The sequence below is a fragment of the Procambarus clarkii genome, unplaced genomic scaffold (genome assembly GCF_040958095.1).
Source record: "Procambarus clarkii isolate CNS0578487 unplaced genomic scaffold, FALCON_Pclarkii_2.0 HiC_scaffold_135, whole genome shotgun sequence".
NCBI lineage: Eukaryota > Metazoa > Arthropoda > Malacostraca > Decapoda > Cambaridae > Procambarus > Procambarus clarkii.
Window position 1 is genome coordinate 355342 of NW_027189168.1, and position 12500 is coordinate 367841.

The window sequence follows — 12500 nt, forward strand, 5'->3', positions numbered from 1 at the left end:
TTGCGTTGCTTCTGGGAGTATGGGTTCGAGTCACTTCTGGGGTGTGAGTTTTCATTCGCATATAGTCCTGGGGACCATTCAGGCTTGTTCGCATTTGTGTTCCTCACGTGTGCCCCAAAGAATGAGGTGATTTGGTGAAATGCTATGCCCAAGATTACCATCCGAGTTGCCGTCGGGGAAGTGGCTCAAATAGCCTCGGCTATCACTTCCTTTTGACGGCCGTGATGGTCAAGCGGATTAAGGCGCCCTGTAGTTACCAGTTGCGTTGCTTCTGGGAGTATGGGTTCGAGTCACTTCTGGGGTGTGAGTTTTCATTCGCATATAGTCCTGGGGACCATTCAGGCTTGTTCGCATTTGTGTTCCTCACGTGTGCCCCAAAGAATGAGGTGATTTGGTGAAATGCTATGCCCAAGATTACCATCCGAGTTGCCGTCGGGGAAGTGGCTCAAATAGCCTCGGCTATCACTTCCTTTTGACGGCCGTGATGGTCAAGCGGATTAAGGCGCCCTGTAGTTACCAGTTGCGTTGCTTCTGGGAGTATGGGTTCGAGTCACTTCTGGGGTGTGAGTTTTCATATATATATATATATATATAACTATTGTGTTCCTCACGTGTGCCCCAAAGAATGAGGTGATTTGGTAAAATGCTATGCCCAAGATTACTATCCGAGTGCCGGCGGTGGGGTGGTTCAAATAGCCTCGGCTATCACCTCATTATGTCCGGTCGTGATGGTCAAGTGGATTAAGGCGTCTTGTACATACCAGTTGCGTTGCTTCTGGGAGTATGGGTTCGAGTCACTTCTGGGGTGTGAGTTTTCAGTTGCTTATTGTCCTGGGGACCATTCAGGCTTGTTCGCATTTGTGTTCCTCACGTGTGCCCCAAAGAATGAGGTGATTTGGTAAAATGCTATGCCCAAGATTACTATCCGAGTGCCGGCGGTGGGGTGGTTCAAATAGCCTCGGCTATCACCTCATTATGTCCGGTCGTGATGGTCAAGTGGATTAAGGCGTCTTGTACATACCAGTTGCGTTGCTTCTGGGAGTATGGGTTCGAGTCACTTCTGGGGTGTGAGTTTTCCGTTGCATATTGTCCTGGGGACCATTCAGGCTTGTTCGCATTTGTGTTCCTCACGTGTGCCCCAAAGAATGAGGTGATTTGGTAAAATGCTATGCCCAAGATTACTATCCGAGTGCCGGCGGTGGGGTGGTTAAAATAGCCTCGGCTATCACCTCATTATGTCCGGTCGTGATGGTCAAGTGGATTAAGGCGTCTTGTACATACCAGTTGCGTTGCTTCTGGGAGTGTGGGTTCGAGTCACTTCTGGGGTGTGAGTTTTCAGTTGCATATTGTCCTGGGGACCATTCAGGCTTGTTCGCATATATATATATATATATATATATATATATATATATATATATATATATATATATATATATATATATATATATATATATATATATATATATATATATATATATATATATATATTAGTATATTTTGGTAGCAGTCTTTCCTGTAAACATATATTATTAAATATGACCGAAAAAGTAAGATTAATAATTCTAACACGAATTTTCTCAATCTTTCGTACATTACGCTTCACTGTTGGAGGTAAATAAAAAATCAATTCTCCAAAATTCATTTTTATTTCTAGTCTGACGCGACACGGGCGCATTTCGTAAAACTTATTACATTTTCAAAGACTTTAGTTCACAAATACACAACTGAATAGAACTTACGTATCTCCGATTTTATATCTACATTTGAGTGAGGTGGAAGGGGGTGATGTGGCATTAACACAAGACAGAACAAAATGTGGTATTAATAGGGTATTAATTTCATCAACACAAGACAGAACAAGAGTATTAATAGGGTATTAGTTTCATCAACACAAGACAGAACACGAAACAATGGATATTGAATAGAAGTGTTTGTAGAAAGCCTATTGGTCCATATTTCTTGATGCTTCTATATTGGAGCGGAGTCTTGAGGTGGGTAGAATATAGTTGTGCAATAATTGGCTGTTGATTGCTGGTGTTGACTTCTTGATGTGTAGTGCCTCGCAAACGTCAAGCCGCCTGCTATCGCTGTATCTATCGATGATTTCTGTGTTGTTTACTAGGATTTCTCTGGCGATGGTTTGGTTGTGGGAAGATATTATATGTTCCTTAATGGAGCCCTGTTGCTTATGCATCGTTAAACGCCTAGAAAGAGATGTTGTTGTCCTGCCTATATACTGGGTTTTTTGGAGCTTACAGTCCCCAAGTGGGCATTTGAATGCATAGACGACGTTAGTCTCTTTTAAAGCGTTCTGTTTTGTGTCTGGAGAGTTTCTCATGAGTAGGCTGGCCGTTTTTCTGGTTTTATAGTAAATCGTCAGTTGTATCCTCTGATTTTTGTCTGTAGGGATAACGTTTCTATTAACAATATCTTTCAGGACCCTTTCCTCCGTTTTATGAGCTGTGGAAAAGAAGTTCCTGTAAAATAGTCTAATAGGGGGTATAGGTGTTGTGTTAGTTGTCTCTTCAGAGGTTGCATGGCTTTTCACTTTCCTTCTTATGATGTCTTCGACGAAACCATTGGAGAAGCCGTTATTGACTAGGACCTGCCTTACCCTACAGAGTTCTTCGTCGACTTGCTTCCATTCTGAGCTGTGGCTGAGAGCACGGTCGACATATGCGTTAACAACACTCCTCTTGTACCTGTCTGGGCAGTCGCTGTTGGCATTTAGCCACATTCCTATGTTTGTTTCCTTAGTGTAGACTGCAGTGTGGAAACCTCCGCCCTTTTCCATGACTGTTACATCTAGAAAGGGCAGCTTCCCATCCTTTTCCATCTCATAAGTGAAACGCAGCACGGAACTCTGCTCAAATGCCTCCTTCAGCTCCTGCAGATATCTGACATCAGGTAAATGTGTAAAAATGTCGTCAACATACCTGCAGTATATGGCCGGTTTCAAGTTCATGTCGACTAAGACTTTTTGCTCGATGGTACCCATGTAGAAGTTTGCAAACAGGACACCTAGGGGAGAACCCATGGCGACCCCATCTACTTGCTTATACATGTGCCCATCCGGGCTCAAGAAGGGTGCCTCTTTAGTACAAGCTTGGAGTAGTTTCCTCAGAATATTTTCTGGTATGTCAAGAGGAGTACAGGCTGGATCACGATACACTCTGTCGGCTATCATTCCGATTGTCTCGTCCACAGGTACGTTGGTAAACAGCGATTCTACGTCCAACGAGGCTCTTATCCCTGTGGCCCGTGTGCCCCGCAGTAAGTCAACAAATTCCTTTGGAGACTTCAGGCTGAAGGCGCAAGGAACATAAGGAGTCAGCAGGCCGTTGAGTCGCTTCGCCAGTCTGTACGTGGGTGTGGGTATCTGGCTAATGATTGGCCGAAGTGGGTTTCCAGGCTTGTGCGTCTTGACATTTCCATACGCATATCCAGGTTTATATTCCCCAATGATCTTTGGCAGGTGGAGTCCGGATTTCTTGGCGTTCACAGTTTCGATCAGTTTGTTGACCTTTGCTTTTAATTCGGCTGTAGTGTCCTTCGTTACCCTTTGGAACTTAGTTTGGTCAGAGAGTATGATGTTCATTTTCGCCAGATATTCGTCTTTTTTGAGAATGACATATATTGGCGACTTGTCACCTCTCCTGACAACTATCTCCTTGTTCTCACGAAGGCTTTTAGCTGCCGCTTTAAGCTCGGGGGACAGTATGGTGCTTCTGTAGTTGCCTCGATTCTTTCCTCCTTCTGCAATAAGTTCTGCTTGTAAGGTATCTTTGGTAGTGACCTTCTTTTGTGTCTCGAGGTCGAATATGTCGTCCAACAGAATTTCCAACTCTACTTTCCGGGCCATCTCACTCGGTCTGGACATAACATGACAATTTATGCCCAGATTTAGGAGAGTGACTTGGTCCACAGTGAGGTTAATTCCTGCAAGGTTCAGGAAGCCATCTCTTGGTCGTGGAATTGATATAGGTCCTCCATATAATGTTGTTAGTTTCTTGATAATCCTTGTTTCAGTGCTGAGGTGATGTTGGTCTGTGTGGATGTCGAGGTGTTGTTCAATGCGGGTACGGATACTATCGTCGATGTTGCTATTTCTCCACTCGTTTGTAGCATGAAGTAGTTGCGTTTTGTTGTCTATGATTTCATTCTCTGCCTTGTATATCTGATCACGAATCAGATCCTGGCGATATTTTATCGTGAAGGCTTGATTCCTTGCTGCTGGGTCGTGCGCTTTAATATTAGTATATTTTGGTAGCAGTCTTTCCTGTAAACATATATTATTAAATATGACCGAAAAAGTAAGATTAATCATTCTAACACGAATTTTCTCAATCTTTCGTACATTACGCTTCACTGTTGGAGGTAAATCAAAAATCAATTCTCCAAAATTCATTTTTATTTCTAGTCTGACGCGACACGGGCGCGTTTCGTAAAACTTATTACATTTTCAAAGACTTTAGTTCACAAATACACAACTGAATAGAACTTACGTATCTCCGATTTTATATCTACATTTGAGTGAGGTGGAAGGGGTGATGTGGCATTAACACAAGACAGAACAAAATGTGGTATTAATAGGGTATTAATTTCATCAACACAAGACAGAACAAGAGTATTAATAGGGTATTAATTTCATCAACACAAGACAGAACACGAAACAATGGATATTGAATAGAAGTGTTTGTAGAAAGCCTATTGGTCCATATTTCTTGATGCTTCTATATTGGAGCGGAGTCTTGACGTGGGTTGAATATAGTTGTGCAATAATTGGCACAATGTCCTCTTGACATACCAGAAAATATTCTGAGGAAACTACTCCAAGCTTGTACTAAAGAGGCACCCTTCTTGAGCCCGGATGGGCACATGTATAAGCAAGTAGATGGGGTCGCCATTGGTTCTCCCCTAGGTGTCCTGTTTGCAAACTTCTACATGGGTACCATCGACCAAAAAGTCTTAGTCGACATGAGCTTGAAACCGGCCATATACTGCAGGTATGTTGACGACATTTTTACACAGGTACCTGATGTCAGATATCTGCAGGAGCTGAAGGAGGCATTTGAGCAGAGTTCCGTGCTGCGTTTCACTTACGAGATGGAAAAGGATGGGAAGCTGCCCTTTCTAGATGTAACAGTCATGGAAAAGGGCGGAGGTTTCCACACTGCAGTCTACACTAAGGAAACAAACATAGGAATGTGCCTAAATGCCAACAGCGATTGCCCAGACAGGTACAAGAGGAGTGTTGTTAACGCATATGTCGACCGTGCTCTCAGCCACAGCTCAGAATGGAAGCAAGTCGACGAAGAACTCTGTAGGGTAAGGCAGGTCCTAGTCAATAACGGCTTCTCCAATGGTTTCGTCGAAGACATCATAAGAAGGAAAGTGAAAAGCCATGCAACCTCTGAAGAGACAACTAACACAACACCTATACCCCCTATTAGACTATTTTACAGGAACTTCTTTTCCACAGCTCATAAAACAAAGGAAAGGGTCCTGAAAGATATTGTTAATAGAAACGTTATCCCTACAGACAAAAATCAGAGGATACAACTGACGATTTACAATAAAACCAGAAAAACGGCCAGCCAACTCATGAGAAACTCTCCAGATACAAAACAGAACGCTTTAAAAGAGACTAACGTCGTCTATGCCTTCAAATGCCCACTTGGGGACTGTAAGCTCCAAAAAACCCAGTATAAAGGCAAGACAACAACATCTCTTTCTAGACGTTTAACGATGCATAAGCAACAGGGCTCCATTAGGGAACATATAATCTCTTCCCACAACCAAACCATCGCCAGAGAAATCCTAGTAAACAACACAGAAATCATCGATAGATACAGCGATAGCAGGCGGCTTGACGTTTGCGAGGCACTACACATCAAGAAGTCAACACCAGCAATCAACAGCCAATTATTACACAACTATATTCTACCCACCTCAAGACTCCGCTCCAATATAGAAGCATCAAGAAATATGGACCAATAGGCTATCTACAAACACTTCTATTCAATATCCATTGTTTCGTGTTCTGTCTTGTGTTGATGAAATTAATACCCAATTAATACTCTTGTTCTGTCTTGTGTTGATGAAATTAATACCCTATTAATACCACATTTTGTTCTGTCTTGTGTTAATGCCACATCACCCCTTCCACCTCACTCAAATGTAGATATAAAATCGGAGATACGTAAGTTCTATTCAGTTGTGTATTTGTGAACTTAAGTCTTTGAAAATGTAATAAGTTTAACGAAACGCGCCCGTGTCGAGTCAGACTAGAAATAAAAATGAATTTTGGAGAATTGATTTTTGATTTACCTCCAACAGTGAAGCGTAATGTACGAAAGATTGAGAAAATTTGTGTTAGAATTATTAATCTTACTTTTTCGGTCATATTTAATAATATATATATATATATATATATATATATATATATATATATATATATATATATATATATATATATATATATATATATATATATATATATATATATATATATATATATATATATATATATATATTATATACATATATATATATATATATATATATATATATATATATATATATATATATATATATATATATATATATATATATATATATATATTAGTATATTTTGGTAGCAGTCTTTCCTGTAGACATATATTATTAAATATGACCGAAAAAGTAAGATTAATAATTCTAACACGAATTTTCTCAATCTTTCGTACAATTCTTTTTACTGTTGGAGGTAAATCAAAAATCAATTCTCCAAAATTCATTTTTATTTCTAGTCTGACGCGACACGAGCGCGTTTCGTGAAACTTATTACATTTTCAAAGACTTTAGTTCACAAATACACAACTGAATAGAACTTACGCATCTCCGATTTTATATCTACATTTGAGTGAGGTGGAAGGGGTGATGTGGCATTAACACAAGACAGAACAAGAGGGGGCATTAATAGGGTATTAATTTCATCAACACAAGACAGAACAAGAGGTGGTATTAATAGGGTATTAATTTCATCAACACAAGACAGAACACGAAACAATGGGTATTGAATAGAAGTGTTTGTAGAAAGCCTAATGGTCCATATTTCTTGATGCTTCTATATTGGAGCGGAGTCTTGAGGTGGGTAGAATATAGTTGTGCATTAATTGGCTGTTGATTGCTGGTGTTGACTTCTTGATGTGTAGTGCCTCGCAAACGTCAAGCCGCCTGCTATCGCTGTATCTATCGATGATTTCTGTGTTGTTTACTAGGATTTCTCTGGCTATGGTTTGGTTGTGGGAAGAGATTATATGTTCCTTAATGGAGCCCTGTTGCTTATGCATCGTTAAACGCCTAGAAAGAGATGTTGTTGTCTTGCCTATATACTGGGTTTTTTGGAGCTTACAGTCCCCAAGAGGGCATTTGAAGGCATAGACGACGTTAGTCTTTTTTTAAGCGTTCTGTTTTGTGTCTGGAGAGTTTCTCATGAGTAGGCTGGCCGTTTTTCTGGTTTTATAGTAAATCGTCAGTTGTATCCTCTGATTTCTGTCTGTAGGGATAACGTTTCTATTAACAATATCTTTCAGGACCCTTTCCTCCGTTTTATGAGCTGTGGAAAAGAAGTTCCTGTAAAATAGTCTAATAGGGAGTATAGGTGTTGTGTTAGTTGTTTCTTCAGAGGTTGCATGGCGTTTCACTTTCCTTCTTATGATGTCTTCGACGAAACCATTGGAGAAACCGATGTTGACTAGGACCTGCCTTACCCTACAGAGTTCTTCGTCGACTTGCTTCCATTCTGAGCTGTGGCTGAGAGCACGGTCGACATATGCGTTAACAACACTTCTCTTGTACCTGTCTGGGCAGTCGCTGTTGGCATTTAGGCACATTCCTATGTTCGTTTCCTTAGTGTAGACTGCAGTGTGGAAACCTCCGCTCTTTTCCATGACTGTTACATCTAGAAAGGGCAGCTTCACATCCTTTTCCATCTCGTAAGTGAAACGCAACACGGAACTCTGCTCAAATGCCTCCTTCAGCTTCTGCAGATGTCTGACATCAGGTACCTGTGTAAAAATGTCGTCAACATACCTGCAGTATATGGCCGGTTTCAAGCTCATGTCGACTAAGACTTTTTGGTCGATGGTACCCATGTAGAAGTTTGCAAACAGGACACCTAGGGGGAGAACCCATGGCGACCCCATCTACTTGCTTATACAAGTGTCCATCCGGGCTCAAGAAGGGTGCCTCTTTAGTACAAGCTTGGAGTAGTTTCCTTAGAATATTTTCTGGTATGTCAAGAGGATCCGGCCTGTACTCCTCCAAATTTAAACAAATTAACTTATACATCATAAAATGGACAGATTTATCATTTCCTAACCAAAAAATAGAAAAATATATAAATTCAGGAAAATTTGGCCTATTAGGCAAATCGGGCTTTGCATAGTTGGCCGAGTACGACGTTCTCGTACTGTATATATATATATATATATATATATATATATATATATATATATATATATATATATATATATATATATATATATATATATATATATATATATATATATATATATATATATATATATGTCGTACCTAGTAGCCAGAACTCACTTTTTGGCCTACCATTCAAGGCCCGATTTGCCTAATAAGCCAAGTTTTCCTGAATTAATATATTTTTTCTAATTTTTTTCTTATGAAATGATAAAGCTACCCATTTCATTATGTATGAGGTCAATTTTTTTTTATTGGAGTTAAAATTAACGTAGATATATGACCGAACCTAACCAACCCTACCTAACCTAACCTAACCTATCTTTATAGGTTAGGTTTGGTTAGGTAGCCGAAAAAGTTAGGTTAGGTTAGGTTAGGTAGGTTAGGTAGTCGAAAAACAATTAATTCATGAAAACTTGGCTTATTAGGCAAATCGGGCCTTGCATAGTAGGCTGAGAAGTGCGTTCTGGCTACTAGGTACGACATATATATATATATATATATATATATATATATATATATATATATATATATATATATATATATATATATATATATATATATATATATATATATATATATATATATATATATATATTAAATATGACCGAAAAAGTAAGATTAATAATTCTAACACGAATTTTCTCAATCTTTCGTACATTTCTTTTCACTGTTGGTGGTAATTCAAAAATCAATTCTCCAAAATTCATTTTTATTTCTAGTCTGACGCGACACTCGAGCGCGTTTCGTAAAACTTATTACATTTTCAAAGACGTTTGTTTAAACATACACAACTGAATAGAACTTACACATCTCTGATTTGTTTATATCTACATTTGAGTGAGGTGGATGGGGTAAGGTGGTATTTAATAAGGTATTAATTTCATCAACACAAGACAGAACACGAAACAATGGGTATTGAATAGAAGTGATTGTAGAAAGCCTATTGGACCATATTTCTTGATGATTCTATATTGGAGCGGAGTCTTGAGGTGGGTAAAATATAGTTGTGCATTAATTGGCTGTTGATTGCTGGTGTTTACTTCTTGATGTGTAGTGCCTCGCAAACGTCAAGCCACCTGCTATCGCTGTGTCTATCGTTGATTTCTGTGTTGTTTACTAGGATTTCTCTGGCGATGGTTTGGTTGTGGGAAGAGATTATATGTTCCTTAATGGAGCCCTGTTGCTTATGCATCGTTAAACGCCTAGAAAGAGATGTTGTTGTCTTGCCTATATACTGGGTTTTTTGGAGCTTACAGTCCCCAAGAGGGCATTTGAAGGCATAGACGACGTTAGTCTTTTTTTAAGCGTTCTGTTTTGTGTCTGGAGAGTTTCTCATGAGTAGGCTGGCCGTTTTTCTGGTTTTATAGTAAATCGTCAGTTGTATCCTCTGATTTCTGTCTGTAGGGATAACGTTTCTATTAACAATATCTTTCAGGACCCTTTCCTCCGTTTTATGAGCTGTGGAAAAGAAGTTCCTGTAAAATAGTCTAATAGGGAGTATAGGTGTTGTGTTAGTTGTTTCTTCAGAGGTTGCATGGCGTTTCACTTTCCTTCTTATGATGTCTTCGACGAAACCATTGGAGAAACCGATGTTGACTAGGACCTGCCTTACCCTACAGAGTTCTTCGTCGACTTGCTTCCATTCTGAGCTGTGGCTGAGAGCACGGTCGACATATGCGTTAACAACACTTCTCTTGTACCTGTCTGGGCAGTCGCTGTTGGCATTTAGGCACATTCCTATGTTCGTTTCCTTAGTGTAGACTGCAGTGTGGAAACCTCCGCTCTTTTCCATGACTGTTACATCTAGAAAGGGCAGCTTCACATCCTTTTCCATCTCGTAAGTGAAACGCAACACGGAACTCTGCTCAAATGCCTGCTTCAGCTTCTGCAGATGTCTGACATCAGGTACCTGTGTAAAAATGTCGTCAACATACCTGCAGTATATGGCCGGTTTCAATCTCATGTCGACTAAGACTTTTTGGTCGATGGTACCCATGTAGAAGTTTGCAAACAGGACACCTAGGGGAGAACCCATGGCGACCCCATCTACTTGCTTATACAAGTGTCCATCCGGGCTCAAGAAGGGTGCCTCTTTAGTACAAGCTTGGAGTAGTTTCCTTAGAATATTTTCTGGTATGTCAAGAGGATCCGGCCTGTACTCCTCCAAATTTGAACAAATTAACTTATACATCATAAAATGGACAGATTTATAATTTCCTAACCAAAAAATAGAAAAATATATAAATTCAGGAAAATTTGGCCTATTAGGCAAATCGGGCTTTGCATAGTTGGCCGAGTACGACGTTCTCGTACTGTATATATATATATATATATATATATATATATATATATATATATATATATATATATATATATATATATATATATATATATATATATATATATATATGTGGTACCTAATAGCCAGAACTCACTTCTTGGCCTACTATACAGGACCCTCATCGCAGTAGGCCAAGTTTGCAGGGCTCTTGAATATTAAGACTAGTAGACGATGATGTCTATCTATTTAGCCTATTAAGCATGATATATATATATATATATATATATATATATATATATATATATATATATATATATATATATATATATATATATATATATATATATATATATATATATATATATGATATATATATATATATCATATATATATATATATATATATATATATATATATTATATATATATATATATATGATATATATATATATATATATATATATATATATATATATATATATATATATATATATATATATATATATATATATATATATATATTATATATTATATGTCGTACCTAGTAGCCAGAGCTCACTTTTCAGTCTACTTTACAAGGCCCGATTTACATAATAAGTCACGTTTTCATGTCAAGTAGCCAGAACGCACTTCTCAGCCTACTAACGAAGGTTGCATTGTAGTGGGGACATATTAGGGCATACCTCTGTTTCAGAAAAGTTGTTCAATATCAACCAATATTTTTTTAACTAGTTGTATAGTAAAAAGGAAGACAAAAAATACAAAACTTTTATTGTTCAACTAATTTTATACTAACTATTTTATAATTGGTCCGAAATATAGTTCCTCAAGGTGACATCATCATCAAGATAGTAATATCATGCTGAGGTATACCAGTAAGACTGCCCAGAGACTCGGCATTGTGGTTGATGGCCGTCACTGCCATGCTGAACTCAACCATTGAACGACTTACAGATCTGTCTTTGGGGACGCTATTCCAAACTCGGTTGTGTAGAGACTCATTTGGCTTTCCCTTCAGACACTTTTTCATGTTTTCCTCCGAGATAAGATCATCGTAGAACTTGAAGTAGATCTTTTGGATTTCAAATTCGTCCTCATTCGATTGTGGGATATTCATGGTCTTGTGTGTTCGTGGGATCTTTTTATTTGCAAGATCGTGTTGGTAAAAACACCAAGAATTTTTGCCTTCAGGACAAAAATGGTGTAATGGATTTTCATCTGTGGACGTTTCATGGAACAGTCCGGATAGGCAGGCCTTCCTCATTTTTCTCCAGTCTGTGTTGATGTTGTCCCTGATGGCTCGTTTGAAGTGAACCATCAACTTCCCAAAGGTCTCGTAACTTAGCTTTCCATTACCTTCGGCCTCCCCTTTTGACTCCAAATGGATGATCTGTGTAACAAGTCTCTCGACTAAGTAATTTTCACACTCAGTCTTTTCCACCTTAACGTCTCCATATGGTCCAGCACCATAGTTCATTCCACAAACTTTATTGTAGGTAGAGGAGGAGTTACTGTTATCCACCAAAGTTGTATACCTGAGTTTGATGTTTTGTGATCGACCCCACATCAACAATGCAGCATCCTCTTCCATATTTTTTGGCCTGCTGTAATAGTTTTTATCACAATGTGGTAGATGTTTATCCATCTCATCATCAAACTGAGCCTCGTTTATTTCCGAATTCCGTTTCCTACGCTTGAGCATTTGGCACTGAATGCAGGTTTTTTTACAGAACACATTG